Source organism: Marmota monax, unplaced genomic scaffold, assembly GCF_021218885.2.
Source record: "Marmota monax isolate L192 unplaced genomic scaffold, Marmota_monax_Labrador192_F-V1.1 WCK01_AAM20220418_F8-fsc00005, whole genome shotgun sequence".
NCBI lineage: Eukaryota > Metazoa > Chordata > Mammalia > Rodentia > Sciuridae > Marmota > Marmota monax.
The window spans coordinates 18,810,165-18,832,166 of record NW_026692254.1 but is presented as its reverse complement, the minus strand read 5'-3'; the positions used below and the strand labels follow the sequence as shown (position 1 = coordinate 18,832,166).

Genomic DNA, 22,002 nt, shown 5'->3' with positions numbered 1-22,002 from the left:
TCTAATGCCCTCAAGCTCCCGGGGACTGATTTGGATTGAAAGGCTAAACCCGACGCCTACGCTCCTACAAGCCAGCGGTGGGCGGAGCACACTCCAAGCAGCTAAAGCTACAGCAACACCTTCGCAAGCCACCTGAGATTTGGTTTTGTTTTTAACAAATAATAAAAGAAATTAAAAATGCCTGGAGGAAAAATGTGGAATGACATGGGAGGTCGTCACTGGTCCGCACTCAGAGCTGGCTGCTAGCTAAAAAGCGAGTCTATTTTCTGGCACCCCACTGGTTCCCCACCATGCCTGGAGACTTGCCCTCCCCAGACTGAGCTGCTATGTGTTGGGCTATGAGTCCTCACTGACCGCAGCACAGTGACGTTGCTGTGTGAGCCCGCAGACGATGGCAACAGGGGATTTTTCAAGGGGGAAATGATGATTAAAAGAGAGAATCATCTAAATATCAAAGTGACACAGGGGAGACCTGGAAAAAATATTTAAGCTAATGAAAAGCAAATAAAGAAGCAGGCACTTAGGCTGGGAAATTAAATATTATGTTTAAGATGGTGCTTTTGTGCGGGCTTGAAGATTTCCGATTCATGTACACATAATAAACACTCGGGTTTGTCATCCGGAGGTGCAAATCTGAAAGATATTCCAACAAATGAAGTGCTGGCAGAGAGAGGAATAAAGAGATCGGTGCCTGTCAGGGGTCAGGCAGCCTGAGATTGCTTCTAGAGATCTTTTGAAAATTTCACACGATTGAAGGCTTAGGGGCTTCACTGCGCTAGCATTTCAAACTCAGATCAGTGGGATCACAATCAAAAATAGAGGTCTGGAAAATTTTGATGCAAAGATGGCCATAGGCTGCAGGGCTTCTCTCACTAGTGTTTCTCCCTCCCTCCACCCCAGACAGATACCCCGACATGGCTGTGATCCTTTGGATGACAGAGTTGTCAGAAAAGAAAGAGAAAATTGCATCTTGTCTCATAACTTCCTTTCAGTCCAAAGGAATTTAGGATCTTATTTCCAATAAAAGGGGGGAGAAGACAATTCATTTCTAGCAAGCATAGGAAGCTTGAAGAGTTTTGGATTTTATAGTTAATAAACTATTCCTAGACAGTTAGGTTTGGCTCTCCATTTATCCAGATTAAGATTTTTTTTTAAATTCAGTTTATAGTCTGGTATTACATTGAAAATTCGTCCCAGACAATTTCTTGACTCATGAATTGTATGAATATTTGGCTGTATAAAAATGATTATGTGACCATGTATATGTTGTGCACATGACATCTTTAACCCCTAAACCTGACTCATTCCATGGGAGTAAATGCTCACTCATATATTTGTTCCCCTTGTTCAACAAGTCAGCACTTTCTGGTTCAAACAAAAGACAAAATAATAATAATAATAATAATAATAATAATAATAATAATAATAACAATAATAATAATAATAAAATTAAAATAAATTTTCTGATTGAGCCATGGGGGAGAATTAAAGGAGCTGAGGAGAAGGTTACTATGAGAATAGATCAAACTAAGGAACTCTGAAGTGGGGCCAGACTTAGGAGTGTGAAGAAGCTGGCTTGACAGCCAGGGGGATAAAACAGAGCCAATCTTGGGAACAACCAGAGTAACGGCAAATATGCTAAATCCGGTCTCATCTAAAATTAATTGCATTTGGTTCAGCAAACTTTAGGAAGAGCAGGAGAAAAGGACTAATTTAACATATTCTTCCAGTTTTATTTTTTTACTATCTTAAACAAAGGAATAAGATATTTTTGGGAATGATTTGACTTATTTAGTTTCATTGGCTCTGGTAGCCAAAATGAGCAGAAGTTGAATTCCTGAGAACTTCCCTTGAGAGCATATACTCAGAGATCTCTAAGAGGGAACCCTAGAGGAGGAAGAGAAGACTTATACACAAATTTTCCCCTTTTTAATTGACTTAACTCGTTATTAATGTATATTACTTCACAGGTGGGCAGAAATCAAGAAGTATAAGAATTGCTCAGACTGGTTTTCTAAGTTCAAAGTTTCGGTGGCTCTGTCTTCATGGGCAGACTCTGGGACCACCCCCAGGATAGGGGTGAAAAGGCAAACCATAGGTGCCTGGCAGGCTGGACAGCCCCCAGATGCAGCTTCTATGCAGAGGAAAACTGGGCCCCTGGGTGTGATGAATACGAGAGGTGGAGGAAAGTGGAGTGTGAGTGCCCCACAAGTCCCACATCCAGAACCTTCCTAGGCACTCAAGTTGCCAATTCTAGCCAGGGAACTTCTCACCCTGGAAGTTTTGGAGAAAGGGTTTAGATGTTTTCAGGGCTGTAGTTTCCCCTAGATCCGGCTTCTCAAAAAAAATTTTTTTTTTCTCTCCATATCCACAGTTAAAGGCATTCAGAGCAATCCGAAGTGTAACTTTAAAACACTTGAGCAGAGAAGCAAATGAAGGGGAGACTTTGGAGAAGGGCCACCTACAGGGCTCTCAATCGTGCTCTTTCTTAGTAGTCTAAGAAGGGTCGAGGCCCCCAACTGGGCTTTAAAAGAGAGGTTTTGTGCAGTGAAATATGATGGGGCCGGTCCTGGCGTCCAGGAAGAGAAAAATCATAGGCGCGAAAAAGTAAGAGAGTGGGGAAATTGTGACGATCTTTGGCCAAATGCGGTCTGTGTCTGTCGCCTCTGAGCCAGAGAAGCGACCTAACCCCAGCGGGGAGACTAAGCAGCCAGCTTGGTTTGCGCCGAGATCCAGGTTAGGCGCACGTTAGGGATGGCCGAGTGTACCAGATCCAGGCCAGAGAGATTCAAACCTTCTCCGTTGACATGAGGAAGGTCTAAGGGTATGGATGCAGAGCTGAATGCAGAGCTGGCAGGAGCCTCCATTAAAACAAACACACAACTCATTGAAGCAGTCTTGAGGGGTTGCCCACTTTGCCCATAAAAGAGGAGTTTTCTCCCGCCAAAGAGGTGAGACCTATGCAACTTGTACACTTCAGGGACTGTGCAGGATGTCCGCTCGGCGAATTTAACAAGGAACTCCAGGGGCGAGGGAAAGGGCAGCAACCCTACATGTCAGGCTGCAGGAGACCTCCGGTGATAGTTACAGGTTTTCCGTTCCTAACCGTGGTCAGCCTTAGGAGGACACAAGAGCAACATTGCTCTCGCCATCCCATTCTCGCCTGTCCAAGGGGCGGAACGGGGGGCGGTGAGTCAGGATTCAGCGAAGGATTGCAAACAGGAGGTCAGAGTCTTAGAGCTTGAGATGAAACGGCGCCTCTAAATTTCTAGATTTTAAAGCAAACAAAGCTGAAAAGAACCCAAACGCCTCTGGTAGGGCAAGGGCTGGAGCTCCCTCCGGGCGTTTGAGGCGGAGCATGCCCTTAACAAAGCACCGCGCTCCCTTCCTATCAGGGGCCAAACGCCAACCTGGCCCCCTCACCCTTTTGCTTGGTGACGGGGAATCAGGAAACCCGGAGTCCACTCCTGTGTTATCTGCTCATCGCCCTGCAACAAGCTGACTGCGGGGGCGGGGCGCCTCGCGTAGCCGGGAATATATTGAGCTCAGGTGGGGACCTAGCGGGCTGGAGGCTTGGCAGCAGGGGCCAGGCCCCATCCAACCGCTGCCCTCTCCAGGAGTCAAACACCAAAAACATTCAGGGGCCTAGTTGAATGCTGGATGAGAAAGAAACCTCCCAAAGCATCTTCCAGCTCCATTACTCCTAGAGCAAAAAAATTGAACGTTTCCAGTGTTTGGAAACCTCCTGCCACTGTAGGAAGGGGTTTGCCCTGCAGAGAGGCGAAAACATGTTAGGACACCCGCGTGACCGTCTTGGCCTTTTCTAAAATTATGTTTTAAAAAAAAATATCATGAAACTAAAAACTCCAGGCGAGGCAATGCCTTTCTTCGCCTTTTGCTATGACATCCACTAAATAAAATCCTCTTTCAAGCCATCATCATTCTAACTTCAAAGGAACGAATATTAATTTTACCTTTATTTAAATGATTGCCAAAGCGTGAGTGAATCTCACCTTCTTCAGCCCTCCCTGTGGGTTTTAAGCTATCAAGTGCTCTGAAAAGTAAGCAGCTCCCCTCCTCCCATACTTTGCTTTGTTTTTTGTTGATGCTAATTCCGTGGAAGCTAATTTAAAGTTGAGCATGAAATGTATGAGCCGTGACTCAAGTGTCAAATGTGTCAGGTATCTCCAATGACCTCGGAGTGGAAGAATGTCAGGAGTGCCTGATCTTTTCCTTGGATGCCTGCAGACCAGGCCACGTGGGATCTAGTGGGCACCATCTCCTGCTACGAGGCTTCATAATCTTTAATACAGAAATGGGGAGTTGGCCACACGCACAGCCAGATGACCACCTCGTACAACTTCGCCTCTGTTTCTTGGAGGCAAGAAATGGAACGCGAGAAACTTCGGGCGATCTTTTTGACGCCACGTCCAAAATTTAGGATCTCTTGCCAATTTCTCAGTGTGTTTCTGTCTAGATAGACTAAGCTCTTTGGAGTTAATTAACCCGTGGTCCACCTACAATTAATAGAGAGAGAGAGAGAGAAAAAAAAAAAAACAGAAAAAGGGAATCAGAAGGAGGGAGGAAAATGAAAGTAATTCAAGTCTAGCCGGATTCCTTTACATCGGTCCGTCACAGTTAGTTACCGACTTTCCAGCTGCGAAGACGTTGCGCGCCATTTACTGTAATTGAATTGCTGTTATAACACCTTTCAGGGGGACAGCAATGCGTTTCAAAAAAAAAAAGTTGTTCTCAAGCAGCTTTCCACTGCTTGTGCTCCTCCCGGAGTCGCCCACCACCCGCCAGGCACAGCTGCCCCAAGGGGGGATGGGGACACTGCTCGGTAGGCCCCAGGTGGAGCCCCAGAAACCTGGTCCCAGGTGAATTCCTGCTGGGAAGTGAATGTCCCTGGTTTTGCTGATACTCTGGGGATGCTGAGAACCCCATGAGCCAGAACACCAAGTGAATGAACCTGAAAGAAGGACGGGGGCGGGGCCTGGAATTGCAGGGATGGGGTAAATCAACGTTTTGATAGGAAGTAAATCCGTCGCCACCAATGCCTTTTGCCTTCGCTTTCCATTTGATTGATTTCTAGAGCTGCCCCTGCCGTGGTACAGCACCACTTTGTCCTCCTCCTTTCGCCAACCTTGGCAACCCTTTGGAAATTTATTCACCTCAGGAAATGAGAAAATTTCCTGTCCTAGGACTAGGAGCCAGAGGTTTGGGCATGGTACTGGGTTGACCCTTCACGTGCACTCACCCTGCCCACATCACTCGGATCCACCTCCCCAGTCTGAGGTTTCCATATTGCCTGCGAAGGAAGAACATCAGAGCCAATAGGATCTACCACCTCAGTTTCCCAGTCACAGCTTCTGGTCTCTGTCAAGGGCCTCTCAAACGCTTGCTCAACTTTTGCACCCTTTCTCCAGTCTCTCTTGTCCCCCAGCAATGCCCATAGCTTGACACCTTTTCTTTGCCATTTCTTACTCCTTGTTGTTCTCTGGAAGCTTCCACAGAGTTTTCTAGGGATAGAAGGATAGAGACTCAGATGACCTTCAGGACAGCCTCAGTTTCCCAGCGGTCAGCACTGTTTCGGCACAGTCACCAGAAGTTCAGCACATTAAAAGAAGTGTCTGGGTGGCAGAAGGAATGGGTTATCTCTCCACCTCACTGCCCCGAACAGGATTCTTTTAGCTAATTTAAAGAGGCTCCAAGGGAAAGGTAACTAGTTGAGGCTACAGTATCTGAACCCAGTGGATACATCCTGACTGGGACATCCTCAGTTTTTCCCGCAGATTAACGGAGAGAATTTGAAACAGAGTCGGATTAGAGGGGCGGCAGAAATAAAGGTGGTTGGAAAGCAGTCCCCAGGATGTTTGGTACTGATACCAAAGGGCAGAACAGGGGAGAAGCAAGTAGTTTTGCAGAAAAGGAACGAGTGTGAGGTTTGGTCTTTCACTGTCAGGTCTGGAAACTTTATGACTGTCATTTGGGGTTTACCAAACGCGTGTACTTGCGCTTATCTTCGTGGGAACAGATTTAAAAAAAAAAAGAATAGGAACTTAGGCAGGGGGGAGGTTCTGGCACCACTGCAGTCAACTCTTTAACTGGGAGAACTTTGGCTTGCTTGGGTGCTTACTAAGTGTAAGGTCTTTAGAAAGCAAGAAGCCCATTTATCTTGGAGGCATCGATGCGAATGTGTTCTCTTTGGTTCTGAGAGTTGGGGCGCATGCTGCACCCTTCCACAGTCGAGTACATCTATTTAAAGTTTAATTTCATTCTTAAGTGCTGGGGGGGGGGAAATGGAGTGGGGAAGGATTTCCTCCTAATCCCCAAGAAGTCTCCTGTGGCAGATAACTAGTTGGAGGTGGAGTTGGAGAGGAGGCAACAACTGCTGTACTAGGAAAATCCCATCAGCTTGACAAAAGGCGGTGGTGGGGGTAGATTGCTTCAAGGTTCTGCTGAGGACAGAAGAAAAGCAGGTCCTGCATCTGCACCCAGTTTTCTCTGCAGGGAACCCTAGAATATTTGATTTGCACCTCTTTATCCCCAGACGGGACAGGCCCTGGCTTGCCTCTCCTGGTATTTTGGCGAGTGCAAGGAGGCACCCAAGGTAGAAAAGAATTCAGAACTTGAGAAGGAGTCCAGTGCAAAAATCTCATTCTCCGTGTCCCTGGTCAACAGCAGGACTGCGGCGGGTCCTACTAATCTGAGACAACTCCCACCTAGCACCCCAAACCACAGCCAAGGCTGGACTTGGGCTTCCCAGCCCTGCTCTTGCCTCACTGCTTTGCTCTATTTTTGCCTACCCGCCCCAAACAAAATCTACGCCCTTGCATGTGTGACTTTTTAATTTCTAGATTTGGCTCTGCAGCGATTTTTGTGGTGTATTAATCTTCACAAACAAAGTTGATTTCCAATGTACAAACATTATTTTGGAGAAGACACGGAGAAAAATAGAAACAAGGGAAACAGACATAAGCCAAGAGACCTGCCGGAAGCTACCTGCATTTTCTCTTTATAGTCTTACAACACCCGACATCAGTTACTACTCTTGTCTCCTTTTTGCTGCGGGTACCCAGGCTCAAGGAGGCAAAGAGACCTCCCAAGCCTAACCAGTTAAGAACAAGCCAGGCCTGGAAGAAACCAGGCTGGTTCTCTTGGCAGCCAGCTTCTGTCCCAGACTAGACTCAGGAGAGAAATTGGTTAGCTTTTCAATCCCTTGGGAGCTGTCCTAGCCTGCAGGGAGCCAGCCAGGGGATTCCTGGCTGTCTCTAGCGACTTGACTGCTCGGCTCCTGAGGCAGTGGGAAGGAGGGCAAGGAATCCCCTTCCATGGTACAGTCTGTAGCTTTCAGAGAGGGGTCAGTGTGACCCTGTTCTTTCCATATTTCAGAGATGAACCAGGGGTGCTTCTTGAGCTCTGTATCTTTGCTAAAGAAATGCAGAATTACTATTTCTTTTTGAGAACCTATTAAGAGAGCACTTGTATTTGTAAGAGGAAAAGAAGGAAAAATAAAGAAAAGCACTTACAATCTGGGGCAACTCTGGTGTGTATTATTCCTGGGAGATGGATGCAGATTAGGGTACAGTAAACAACTCAATTTGCAACATCAAAACAAATGGTCACATTTCAAGCTTCCAGTTATGGAGAGAGACACTAATGTAAACACAGGAAAATTTCTCTTGTCCTAACTAATCCCAATATCTGCATGGGGCCCCAGAAAAAAATGTTTTCAGGTTGAGACACAAAGCTATTCATTTATGTTATCAGAGGTGCTTGTCTGCAAGTATTAATAGAGGGACAAATGGCAAAGAGGGTATCTTCCCACTTTTCCCTTTTAATCTACTTTCACTTTCTTTTCACAGTAGTTTCAGGAGGAATTAAAGACTTTTAAACTGACTTTTTTTTTTTAAGCTAGAAAAGCAGATAATACCTTAAAGGCAGCTGCAACAGAGTATGCAGAATAAATAAGTAACAATGACAGAAACCATTAATTATTCCATCAAATTGGTGTGAAGAGTGTTTCACCTACATATTTTTTTCTTTCCTTTCTTTTTTTCCCAACTTTTTCATGGTTTCTTAAGCTATGCAGATCCACGTTCAGTGAACTTAAAAATGTATATATCATCCTTCAATAGATATAAATCAAATGAAAAACATAGCCTATGGGATTGTGTAGACCCAGGAAAAGCAATATAAAGTAAGTGAAGTATAGGAGAATAATTTCATCTTTATCTCATGGTTTCTAAGATTAAGACCTATACCATAATTTATTATCTGTTATTTGAACAACCACTTAGCTATGTGATCCAGGCATGTTCCTACTTCATTTAATTGTCATTTTAACTTCACTCTTGGAATAGCACATAACAATTAATTGCATTATTTCCATTTTATTGATGTGGGCACAGAGGCCTGAAGTATAATGTAGCTGGTCAGTGGTAGAGGCAAGTTTTGAACCAAGGTATCTGACCACACAAATCATAAAATCAGCATCACAAAGTATGCCATTTTGGTAAGGTATATTGGAAGACTATATCTGTTGTAAAATATATTCTTTTTCATGGAGATAGGTGACTTGAAGGTGAGAAATTAAAGATGTACTCCCACTCCCAGCCCAATTATAACATTTCCCATTTTTATAACTTTGTCTTCAAAATCACCACTTTCTTAAGGGTCCATATGTTTTTCTCATCTTGGCTATAATGCCACAAGCCACAGCGTAGGTCTTCACAAATATTTAGAAGAGTGCGTGCCTGGATTTGTTTTCTGTTTTTACTACCTGCTTAGAGTCATTTTCTGCTCTGTGAGAGGGGTCTTTGCCTATCTTTCACAGGAAGGGTGCTACTGCACACATAGAGCATGCTGGGAAAGATTCCTTGATCAATAGGACCTATGTGGATGTCCATATGCTAAGGAGTCAACCTCTTTTCTCTGAGACGCTAGCTCAGGCTGGTTTTACCAGGCGCATTGATTCAAACCAAGATTTTACATCTTGGTTCACCACATTGGACACCTTTCTCTGCTCATGCTCTTTGACTGGTTAGTGGGGTCACTGCAAGCAAACTGAAAGTACATGTTCAACTAAACACAGGGGAGAATCTAAAGTAAACTGCTGATTTAGGATTCAATTTTGTGGCTGGATACATGGTAAAGTTATCTCTCCATGAAGCTGAGCATCTAATATTTTTAAGGCCATTGTGAAAGAAAAATCAGTGCACCTAGTTATTGTTTTATTAATTCAAAACAAGAAAATGAGAAATAGTGTTGAAATCTTTAACTTGTAGGGAGGAGTCACCCATGTGTACTACACATTTGGCTGAATATGGTCAGCCTAGACCAACCTGTCCTACAGGAATATTAAAAGTCAAGGTCAACTGTGCCTACCTGATTATACTTTAGGCCTATTCTAAATTTAGACTTTCCCCTCCTGGTAAATGAGTCATGGGATATTTGGAAGAGTGGGAATGTGATTGGAGCTGTTGGTCTAAGTGTGTAGCAAGGAGAATGCAGACATCCTGTAGGAGAGTAAGAGCAATTACTTTCTTGCTTCCCATGGAAACTTATCATTTGTGTATTTATTCACATGTACTTATTGAGTAGATAGGAGTGTCCAACGTAGGACAAGGCACTTGTGAATATGAATGTTGTAGTCTCTGCCCTTGAAAGGTTTTTAGGTTAGTGAGGGAGAGGTAGGAAAACATGACAATACAATACACTCTGATAACTGATACCAAGAGCTTTGGAAACTTGATAGAGTAAACGGTCCTTTCTGCCGATGAAAAACTGCCTGAGAAAGACTTCATAGTAGGGGTGATTCTGCCCTGGGACAGAATTTGTGGGATAGAGGCAGAATAAGATCAGGAATGGGGGTGAGGAGGGAGAGGGAGAGGGAGAGAGAGAGAGAGAGAGAGAGAGAGAGAGAGAGAGAGAGAGAGAAGAGAATTTGACTGGTGGGAAGCACAGAGCAAAGGTAGAGGAGGTCCCTTTTTCCTCTGGGAGGTCATTGTTCCTTAAATTGCTGGAGTTTGTATAAAGAAGCTGTAGAGTCCCATATTGTTCCTAATTAGGGTTTGTCTTTTCCTCTTTTTCATTTTCAGGGGTTGGAGGGTGGGGAGAAGAGTGGATTTGCAATGATTTCCAAGATGTAGTTGGTTTTTATATTTAAAAATAATTTATTCACTTCTGTAGTGAATAAATTCAGCTCATCATGTCCTGGACATTTACCTGAAGGTTGGAGGCAGAGAGACACAAACATTAAAGAAGACAAGACTGGGGAACTATCAGAAGAGATTAGTACATGGAGAATGGTAGCCAAAAAGAACTTGAGCCAGAATGAATTGCTAACTATGCACGTATGCCAAAAGTATCTGTACCTTTGGCTTCCTCTTCAGGGCTTATGCCTCTACCAGAACAGATGAAGCACACTGTTTTGGTTAGTTCTCTATGGGTCTCTCTCTCCCTCAGGGCTGGAAGATCCTTGGAGGCTGGGACTCTGACTGATTCACTTATGTTCCCAGCCCCTGGCCCTGTGCCAGGCTCATAATTAAAGCTCAGAGCATTTTGAATGAATGAATGAATGATGCAAGTTTAAGAATACAAGTTTTATGTGTATTATGAAAATACTATGGTGAAACCCATTAATTTGTATAATTAATACATCTTAATAGTTATTATAAGACATATAGATTTTTAATTTGTGTTAATGATATTGGAACATCTAAATATCATTTTATGTTTATCATTTGAGGTTTTAAATTATAATCAAGTAGTCATTTTCAAATGGTTCTTATTTATGGTGGGACCTACCTACCAACTAAAGAGCCCAAATACAAGTTATTAAACCGTGGATTCAAGCCCAGACCTTGGATAGTCACTTCTAAGAAATTAAAAAGTGCCAAGTATGAAAAATACTATCCAACAGGCTTCAAGTTAATGCTGCTTAGTTTTTGTTTTTGTTTTTTTCCCTAATCACTGCTTAGCTTGTCTCCTCAGCATGACTCAACCATACTCTTTATATTGGCCTTTCAACCATTCAGAGCCATGGTAAAATCTCACAGGGTTAAAACTTAACTTTGTGCATACATTTTTTTTTGTACCAGGGATTGAACTCAGGGGTGCTTAATCACTGAGCCACATTCCCAGTCCTTTTTATATTTTATTTTGAGACAGGGTCTCAACCAAGTTGCTTAGGGCCTCCCTTAATTGCTGAGGCTGGCATTGAACTTGTTATCTTCTTGCCTCAGCCCCCTGAGCTGCTAGGATTATAGGCATGCACCCCTATGCCTAGCTATATATATATATATATATATATATATATATATATATATATATATATATATATATATATATATAGTATATTAGTCATTTTATGTAAAGCCTGAGCATTTGCCAAGATACTTTCTTAGTTAGGCTAAGGGGTGCATGAAGATGACAATATCTTCTTTGGCCCATGGCTTCCATATAACTGTTGGATGTCTTTGTGAGATGTCAATACCCTGGACTCTTAAAAACTAGGGTCTTACAATCACATTCCCAGGGAGAGGGTGAGATCCGTTCAAGAGGAGGGGTTCACCTCAGATGTTGTGATGCCCTTGTTATAACACTGCTTTGTGTTAACATTTTCCAACATAGGCACCAATTAGATCTTGGAAACAAGCATGAAGAAAAGCGTTAAATGAAATCAAAACATGATCAGCTCCCTCTGAATTATACCTTATGTTTTAGCTACTCTACTGGCTCCCTGGCTTGGAGAAATTTCAAATTCCCACTGGCTTAGTAGCAAGACATCTTCTCATTCTTCTTTTCTAAACATATTCTTCCTGTAAAAAAATATTCCTCATACCACCTTATCTCTCTTGTGAATTCTCTTTTAAGAATTCATATTGTGAAGGACTTTAAAGGTGAAATAGAATACATTTTTTGAGCATGTTTACTGGTGTTCACAGCTCTAGGGAGCATTCAGAATTTTCAGTAAAGAAGTTTATAGCTTTTGTTTGCTTTGAGTTGAAAAGGCCATGTTAGCCTTGATAATCATCTTGGAAACACCAGCCTATGTCTTGGAATCCAGGCAGTTGAATTACTGGTCAAATATCCAGTCATCAGCACATGACTCAAAGACAGGAATATTTTTCGAAGACTGTAAGCCTCCATTGATAAGGACATAATCAAATTCTTTTATCAATACTATAATGTGATTCCAGAGAGCCCATTACAAGAGATTCACATGATATTGGGTGACATAAATGAAAAAGATAGAAAATCTAGAGTTAAGTCAATTGCCAAGTCTTTGGCATTCTGCTGACCCTATGCCGACTATAAAAATGTAGACCAACTTTAGTGAGTCTGAGGTAAACTTGCTATAGTTTGTATCTTGAATGTCTCCCAAATGCCCAGGTATTACAGGACTAAATGAAATAAAAACATGATCAGCTCTCTCTGAAATTATACCTTACATTTTAGCTACTCCTGGATTGGCCCCCAGGGGTGGCTCTACTGGGAGGTAGTGGAAAATTTAAGAGGTAGGACTTAGTCTTTAGGTAATTCAGGGTGTCCCCTCAAGGGGAACATCAACCCTCAGGTCCCTTCTGGTTCTCTTTTATTTTCCTACCATGAGGTTTGGCTCTACCATACACTCCTGCCATGATGTGCTGCTTCAATCCAGGCCCAAAGCAACAGGGCCAACTGATTATGAACTCCAAAATTGTTAGCCAAAATAAAACTTTTCTTGTTACAAATTGAATATCTCAGGCATTTATTATAGTGACAAAAAGTTGATGAATACAGAAGCCAATATAATTCCCTCTACCACCTCAGGAAATTATGTTCATACACAAATGGCTAAACCTAGAAATATAAATAGTTATCATAACAAATGTATCAGATTAGTATTTTCAGCACAAACATTCTTAAGAAATAATAAGGAAGGAAGATCTATGACTTCATTATGAAATAATTACAAATAATATGCTTCAATACATGATTACATTTACTGGATGCAAAAACAAACTGGAAAGAAAATGAAAAAAATCATTAATAATTGAATAGAAACTATAAATATCTAGATATAAATATCAGACTTTCTATCTAAATAATGGAACACAGTTTCTACTTTGTAACCATAGGTTTGGCCTTGTGCATATAGATCCTGTCTGTTTTACATCCAAAGAAAAAACAATGAAGGAGTTGGTTCTAATTCTGTCTCTTGCTGAGAAAGCTAAAGCTGAAAACAAATAGTTAATATTTACCTGTCAAGAAAGCAAGCATTTCAGGGCAGTGAGCTGTTATCTTGGCATAAACCTGAAATTGGAAAAAAAATACAGAAGTAAAGTGAATTATAGAAATAAGATTTTCCTGTATTTACCTAGTTTGGGAAGAGGGACTAAAAAAAAAAAAAAAAAGATGAAGTCTATCCCTGAGCTAGATTCTCTAGAGAAAGATTTTGTATTATCTAAAAACTAACATTATTAATGTACAAATTCAAAAGATGAACATTGTTTTCTTTTAAAATTTAGGATGCTTGGAAATTTCCTCAGATATATAGTAGGACTGCTTGAGCAGTCTTTACTGGTGCAAGATGGCCTTTAATAATCTTCCATGGTAGTCAATGAAAAAATTCTTCCTATGTTGCCAATTTAGTGAGCATAAATTACTGGAAACCTTATATGGAATAAATTATGTTCTTAAGCCTTCTCAGATGTGCAGCCAATAGAGATTTTAAAGCAGAAAACGAAATGCAAAATTTAGCTTGAAGGGGCATTGGTGTGCATTTGGAACCCTCTCTGGAGTTGTTCCCTCTCCACCCCTGTGAGGGGATTACAGGGCTGCATTCCAACCTGAGGCTGTCTTAGCCACATGCAGCTCTTCAGAAACCTGCATGTGGTTTTCTTCTTAGATTCAAATAAAGCAACAAGGAATATTGAGATGTTGATGTGGCAGTGAGCCTGAGGGGGGTGGGAAATGAAGAACTCTGCATAAGTCACAGACAGGACAAAGAGGAAAAGTGTCACTGACCCCAAATGTGCTATTACCTGACTTGCATGTCTTTGTTGAGAACCCTGCACTGCCATCCCTTTTTGTAAAACCATTGTAAGTGCAATTCATGGGCACTCATAAATGCAAGGTAAGTTTAATTGATTTGTGGCTTTCCACATTGCTGATGATGAAGTGGTACTTGGGCTGTTGAAAGGTGAGGGGAACTTGATTTCAATGCAGAGATGAGATGCTGCATTCTCTAAACTGACAGATGGAAATTCTGCTTGAGAATTTATTATATGATGTGAAGGACAATGGTGAAAATTTGAATCTGCGAAACAGTTCAATAGGTCAAAAATACAGTCAGACCATTAAAAGTTAAATAAATTGGAACATTATGATTCATTGGGAAACACATTTATGTGGCAGTTTCTAAGTTCCCTCATGATCTTAAAGTTCTGTGTCATCTCAAGTTTCCTTCACCTTCTTTGAGATACAAGGTACCCAGCCTGACTAGAATTTTTTGCCTATGCAATACCTTGATATGTGACCGAAAATATTTGTTATTATCTAAAGATACCAAATATCTTCATGGAAAATTAATGCTTTCTTAGTGTCTTATGAAGAGGCTGAGAAAGGCAGAGGATTGCCCCTGATTCAAGTCCCTGTCTCTCTCTTCCTATTCCCAGCAAATGACCATTTGTATATTGTCTATTAATAGAAAATTAAGTTACAGAGTAACAGGTATCAATAGTAATAAGTCAGAATATCAAAATGTATATGAAGTAAAATTTAACCACTTTTCTTTCTAATCATCCTCCTTCATATTTTTTAAACAATATTCATGAATTCTCTAATACTCCTCTCTTCAAGAAGTGAAGTCAGATTCCTGGAGGTGACACCATGATACTTTGAAGTAAAAGGACACATGTGATACTTGTGTCCTCTGGCTTTGGAACATGCTTTTGGGCTTCTCTCACTTGGATCACAAACTCTGGGAAGTTTACAAGAAGGTCCATGTGGCCAGGACCTGAAGTCTCTGTAGGGCCAGCGAGGAGATGAGGGAGGCCTGCTGACTGTATCAGTGAGCTGGGTGCCAGGCCCCTCAGCCTAAAGATGACTTTAGCTCCATCCAACATCTTTCTACAACCTCATGAAAGACCATAAATGAAGCCATCTAGAAAAGTCATTTTCACATATCTGACCTTCAGAAATTGTGACATAATAAATGTTTCTTGTTTTAATGTGCCATTTTTTGGATATTTTGTTATACAGCAATAGATTGCTAGTACAACTCTTTGAAGGAACTAATATAGTGTTCAGTATTGACTACAGAAGGCACTCAATAACTATTTGTTGAACCCATGAATTAAGATGCACAAATGGAAAGTTTGATTTATATCCTTCTATACCTTTCTCTATTCATGTAGTCTCTTTTAAAGCAGTGTCACAGAAGAGTTTTATGGTACAGATCTCTTTAATTATTAAAAGTTCAGTCATTCAATAAACACTTATTGCTGTTGCTATTTGTCAGTGAACCACTCATTCTCTTCAACTATGAAATATTTGTGAGCCCAATTGAGCATCTGCCAAGCTTTTACAAAGTATCTATTGAATCTCACTGCAAAACTCTCTGTCCATAAAGGAGAAAACCCAGATACTGGGCTAGATATATGCAGCTGACCAAGAAAGATAAAGTATAAATAAGAAGACAGAAGTCACTGCTGTTGTTGACATACTGAAGATCATCAAAGGTGAGCACAAGATCTATCATTGACCTAAGGTGTATGAGTAACTCAAGGTACTCAACAGTCACAGGAACAATTTGGGAGAAGTGTAGCTCACTCACTCTCTCAGTGATGTGCAGTATGGCTGAAGTTGGATTTGGGTCAGGCATGGTGTTGCATACCTGTAATTCCAGTGACTTTGGAGGCTGAGGCAGGAGGATCACAAGTTTGAAGCCAGTCTCGGCAACTTAGGACCTAAGCAACTTAGTGAGACCCTGTCTCAAAATAAAAAAAAAAATAAAATAAAATAAAAAAGGCCAGGGATATAGCTCAGTGGTAGAGTGCCCCTGGGTCCAATATCCAATACCCACTTCCCCAAAAAAGCATTAGAAATTTGCCAAGCATATGAATTTATTTTTATGTGGTCCCATTAAATTTTTATATAGAAGTCAAGGACTTATGTGGATGTCAATAAAATGCAAGTAAGACTTTGATATAGTACACAAAATATTATTCCAATTTGGTTTTCTCCTTGACTATGAATAACTATTATTCTGATTCTCATTCATTTGATATTTTCCTTGAACGGGTTTTCTGGTCCAAAAATGCAACTATATAAAATTAACCTTATACTCCTTGGTTATGAGAATAAAGATATGATGAAATATGATGTTATTTATTAAATTAATTAAAACATGCTTATTATGCAAGCCATCTGGGCCACATCTTCAAGTGAACACAACTAATAAATTAAATGCAATATCTAATTCTATTAAATTGACATTTCTGTTTTGTACATGTTTATTTAGCACATGTGTCTTTCTAGTTTGATATCTATTTTTCTGGTAAGATAAATTACTCCTTTATATTAATTTTTTAAGGTCTTAATTGGAGGAATTAAAACTTATGTTCAAAGAGATTTTATAGAATGTCCTCTCTTGGGAGTAGGGAAACTCCATAGGGCCTCTCCTTAGCCCATCTTTCCCTATATGATATAAAGAAAATTTTTCTAGCAGATCTACAGGTTTTATAGCATCTTTTTGCTCTAAATCTATTTTTAAGTATAGAATATATATATATATATATATATATATATATATATATATATATGGCAATTGTAGTATGTTAAAGTTGAGAATAATTACAGAAATTACCTGTATTAACTGGGCATGATGATGAACACCTGCAATTTCAGCGGCTCAAGAGGCTGAGGCAGGAGGATCACAAGTTCAAAGAGAGCCTTAGCAACTTAGCAAGGAACTAAACAACTTAATGAGACACTGTCTCAAAAGAAAAAAGAAAAAGGACTGAAAATGTGGCTCTGTGGTTAAGTACCTCTGGCTTTAACCCTTGGTACTCACAAATCTCCCCCCAAATTAACTGTATTAATTAGAATAGCCAGGTTATATTGCTATGAAAAAAATAGCACTAATATATTTGAGGATTACCACAACAATGGCTCATTTCTCATTCCCACTACATACCAACTGTGGATTATTGGAACATTCTGTTTTACATACCCACTCAAGGCCCCAAGAAGAAAGAGACTCTATGATAAATAATAATATGGACTATCTCATATTAGCAGTGTCCTCTGTGGCTCCAACAATGCAAGAGAACATTGGAGAATATCCACTGGGCAAAGAAATATCCAGAAGTAACACAGATCTTTGCTGTTTATATCCGTATGACTAGAATTAGTTACCTGTTCAAGAATAAATATGAGTGATCTGAGATAGTCTTGTGTGTGCCTAGAAGAGGGCAGCCAGGTATAGGTGAGCACCAGTGATGGCCACCACATTACATAATTTAATCCCTTCATTTTGTAGATAAGAAAACTGAAGGCTAAAGGAAGTTGGTATCCTAGGTCACAAAGTAAGCTAGTGGCAGAGTCAGGTCTAGAACCAGCTCTTTTGATACCAGAATTATTTCTATTGTTGCTCTTTCCTATATGAGAGTTGAAAACATATAGAATAAGGCATTAAGCATAAATTGGGAATTATGACCCTATTGTGATTTTCAGGTTGTGTGATTTCCTCTGATATAATGAAGAGGGAAGTCTTCTCTCTTAATCGGACAAATATGAATTTTTGACAGTTACTATTACTACTACTACTTCTACTACTACTGCTACTACTAGTAATTGTAGTAATAACAATATTTTGCATATACCTAGAACCTTGAACTTCTCAAGGCTTTTTCAAATATATTTCTCATTTGCTCCATGCATAATTTAGGTAAAATAAGCAGATTTGCTTTCACTGATAACTTTATGGACACACAGGGTTATGCAGTACCCATACTCAAAAAGTCAGTTAAGGATGACACTGGGATTATAATTCAAACTTGATTTTCAACCCTAATGTCAGAGCAAAAACCAATTATTTTTTCCTTTCTCTTTCCTGGGATTACAGATTTCCTATGGGAAAGGAATAATTTGGTGGCTTTCTTCAAGCTTCAACAGATTTCAGTGGTAGGATAAGGAGCATAATTTGAGTCCTAATTTAGAATGCTCTTAATTTTTTTTTTTTTGTATTGAGGACTGAACACAATGGCACTTTACCACTGAGCCACATACATCCCCAGTTCTTTTTTATTTTTAATTTTGAGACAGGGTCTTGCTAAGTTGCTGAGGGTCTTGCTGCATTGCTGAGGCTGGCTTAGAACTTGCAATCCTCCTGAATTGGTGGGACTACAAATGTGAGTCACTGTACTCAGATTTTTCTAGATTGTTATGCTGATAAAACTATAATACATGTTGACATTTGGAAGATATTCCATTGAGGCTTAACTTTTATCTTTCTGTGTTGGGATATCTTTTGAAACACTACAAAAAATTCTGTCCTATTGGTGTCCTCCTGGTAAGAGGTATTAATAATTTTTTTACCAACAAAGTGGGATTAGAATAGTGCTTGTCAGATTATAGTCACTCCATGTATATTTGCTGTTACTAATACTTAACATTTCTTGGATAACAGAGAAGGAAAATGAAAAGGAGTAAATTTGACTTCTTAGATTTTCTTTCTACTTCCTATTCCCCAAAGGCTGCAGGGGTCCTGACAGATTCATAATGTGATCCATAGAAACTTTGCACAACTAAATTTCTTTGGGTTAGTAAGCTTGACTTCAGTTTAAACTTGACAGAAGCTCACAAGGGACTGGTATAACAAAAAGAGGATGTGCTAACTAACATAATGGAAAGAATCAGGGGAAGATAGAGAGGTGTGCCAAAGAAACCACTAGGAAACTATTGTTTTATTTAGTGGCTCTCCTTTCCTTTGGCTTTATTCTCAAATAAATTCTCTTCAAAGTGGCAGCAAAGATACCAAAAGTCGTATCTTACTTGTTAAGTTTTTTTTTTTTTTTTCCTATAATTGCACCAAACAGGCCAGGATGGATGTCCACAGGTCTTCTTTGGGTGACATGTCCAAACCTGAAAAAAAACTACAGTCATTTCTATTGGCCAGGCTTAAGTCACTTGCAAACTACTGCAGACAATGAGTTTAATTAGCCCCATTTAAACCTTAAAGACTGAGAATCAAAAAAGAGGATGATGTCCTAAAGGAAAATTAAGGCATTATTCCAAAGGGGAATGAATATTTGGCAGAGAAAAATTTTATGCATGTTTTCTAGTATTTGACTCTATGCTCAGGAACAAAACAAATGTAGGAGAAAAAGTAAAGTATTTTAGTCAATGATGTTATTTTTCACTAAAATTGAGGAGGCCACAGCGCTAAGGTTAGGTGGAAAAATTTGATGATTCTAATTTGTTCAAATTATATTCTGTTTAATATTACATTTTCCATAGACGTGTACATGCAATGGAAGTTGATAATACCTTTTGCATCTTCATTCTTAATGGAAAAATATTTTAGGAGGGGGTATATAGGCTGTAAAACAAAATTTTGTAATCATGTAAGTGATCAGTCCTCTCTAAGTAAATATGGAGATTCTGGCCTACTCTTCAGAGAAAACCACTTTTTTTGGGAGGGGGTATTGGGAATTGAACTCAGGGGCACTTAACCACTGAGTCACATTCTCACCCTTTTTTTGTTTGTTTTATTTTGAGACAGGGTCTTGTTAAGTTGCTGAGGCTGGCTTTGCACTCGTGATCCTTCTGTCTCAGCCTCTAGAGTTGCTGGGATTATAGGCATGCATCACTGCAACCCAAGAGAAAACCACTTTTTAGTTCCCAGGAAATCCCTATTACTCAAATTTTCCTACTCTGTAAGCAGCGATGGTATAAGCACAAGTGTGTTCAGAATGAAGACTTTCTCTTCATGTCTTATTTTTCTGTAGGTGCCAATTATTGTTTCCTCAAGGTTGGAATGCATGGTTATGGGACAGTCACTTTCTCCTTCAAGCCACACCCATTTGTTTATGTGGGCAAAGCATCATGTACATCTATCTATGTTATTTGGGTTGAATAGAACTAATTTTCAACTGTCACACATAAAATACTCCCTAAATAACAACTAAATTCAAGCAATTTCACAACTATATTGTTTTTAAATAAACTTTATCAGCTGATAATTGTGTAGTACTTTCCTGTTTCCTAACTTTCTTAAGGCAGGAAGGGCATATAATAATATTATTATTCTCATATCACAGATGATGAAATAGATAACTGGAGAGATGGGGTGACCTGCTCAAGCTGATGTGAGCAGTAATTAATGCCACGCTTCAGATCTAGACCTCAGGTTTCTCTCACTACATCTCATTATCTGAGTTTGGGCAAGGGCAGCAGTGTTAGCTAGAAGCTAACAGGAAAAACTCTGGAATTGAATGACCAAAGGCTTGAAGCCTAGCTCTGCTGATTGTTAGTTGTGTGACCCTGGGCAAATTTCTTAATCACTTAGCCTCAAGTATTACTCTTCTGTCTTGTTAAATAATTCCACACCTCTTAGGGTTCTTGTAATGATTTAATGAAACAATGCCTGGACAGTCCTTAGCAGGGGCTCTGAATCTTGCTCTTGCTTAAATATGCCAGTTATTGTTATTGTTGTCATCAGATATCTCAAAATGCAGATTCCACCTGCATTTCCAAAGAGAAACAAAGAACTGAATCATTCGTACGCATTATAACATGTTTTTGCTTCTACTAACTATAATCTTTCAGGTAAAATGGGAGGGCAAATTGCTTCAATATTCTGTTTAACTCACTATACTATACTGGCTTTCCAATTGCCTTGTAGCCACCCCTGCCCTAATTCTGACCATCCACCACCAAACCAAGTATATGTGCCATATGTACTGACATGATTGTAAGTTTAAGACAATTTTGCTATTCTGAGATATGTGTAAACTGCAATTGGATTTAACAATTAAATTTAGACATGTAAAAAATAACATAACTCATCTGAATCTTCCATTATAGGCTAAATAAACCCAAGGAAATTATGTCTCCATTTTTTCCCCCAACTTTCCCCAATTTATACTGCATTCTAGATTTTCCCAGTATTAGTTTCATGAAAGATCACCCAGTTACTTCCCCACCACTCCAACACAAGTTCTTCTGGAACACTGGCTTTGAATACAATGGGGAATATCAGTTTCATTTGGGCAAACTCTGATTAGAAGGTGGTTTTGTAGAGTAGTGGAAAATGAAAACCAAAGGCCTTGAGCAGGAACAGCCTTTTCTAGATAATTTTTTTTTTTAATCTATTCAGAACCATTGAAAAGTGAGTCTATCAGAAATGGAGTTCTTTGAAAGAACAAGACCAAATTCTTGCCATGCAGAGCTTGAAGTCTAATGGTGTGTATAGGCAAATAAACAATGAAAAATGGTGGTGAAAGTATAGTGGGGCTACATACAAGGAGCAAGGAACTCAGACTTTGATAGTTCTTCTCAGAGATGGCAACATGTAAGCCAAGGACCAACCCATCAATGTGAGTTTAGACAAGTTAGGGTTTGGTGGGGAGAAGGGAGGAGGCAATCATTTGAGTCTAAGGAAGAAGAAATGGAAGATTTGCAGCAGGGAGCGTGCTTAGCTGACTTTGTGGAGTGCAGAGTTCAGGGAGAAATCCCATCAGAGAGGGATACAACAAAGGTAGGGGCCAGAATAAGGAGCACATGCGTGTAACAATCCTACCCTCAAATCTGTGAAAGCAGAAGTGACTTCCACTGTCCCTCTGTCTTCCCAGGGAGAGGTGCACTCAGAAACATCCAGGCTTTCTGGAGACTGAAGGTGTGGGGGGGTGCAATGACTGAGCACTAATGATATTACGGCACAGTGTTGTCATTGTTTTTAAAGTAACTTTATGTTGATTTAAACTTAAAGCCATCATATCTAGGCAA

At 40.1% G+C, this 22,002-nt stretch overlaps 1 long non-coding RNA gene across 1 annotated transcript in view; it reads left to right on the top strand.

Moving 5' to 3' along the window:
• The window catches only part of LOC124087419 (uncharacterized), a 42,604-nt gene that overhangs the window by 8,572 nt on the left and 12,030 nt on the right, over window positions 1–22,002 (top strand). Inside the window, exon 2 of the long non-coding RNA XR_009226109.1 lies at window positions 15,623–15,731. This is a non-coding gene — a long non-coding RNA (uncharacterized LOC124087419). The remainder of the gene's footprint in view (window positions 1–15,622; window positions 15,732–22,002) is intronic.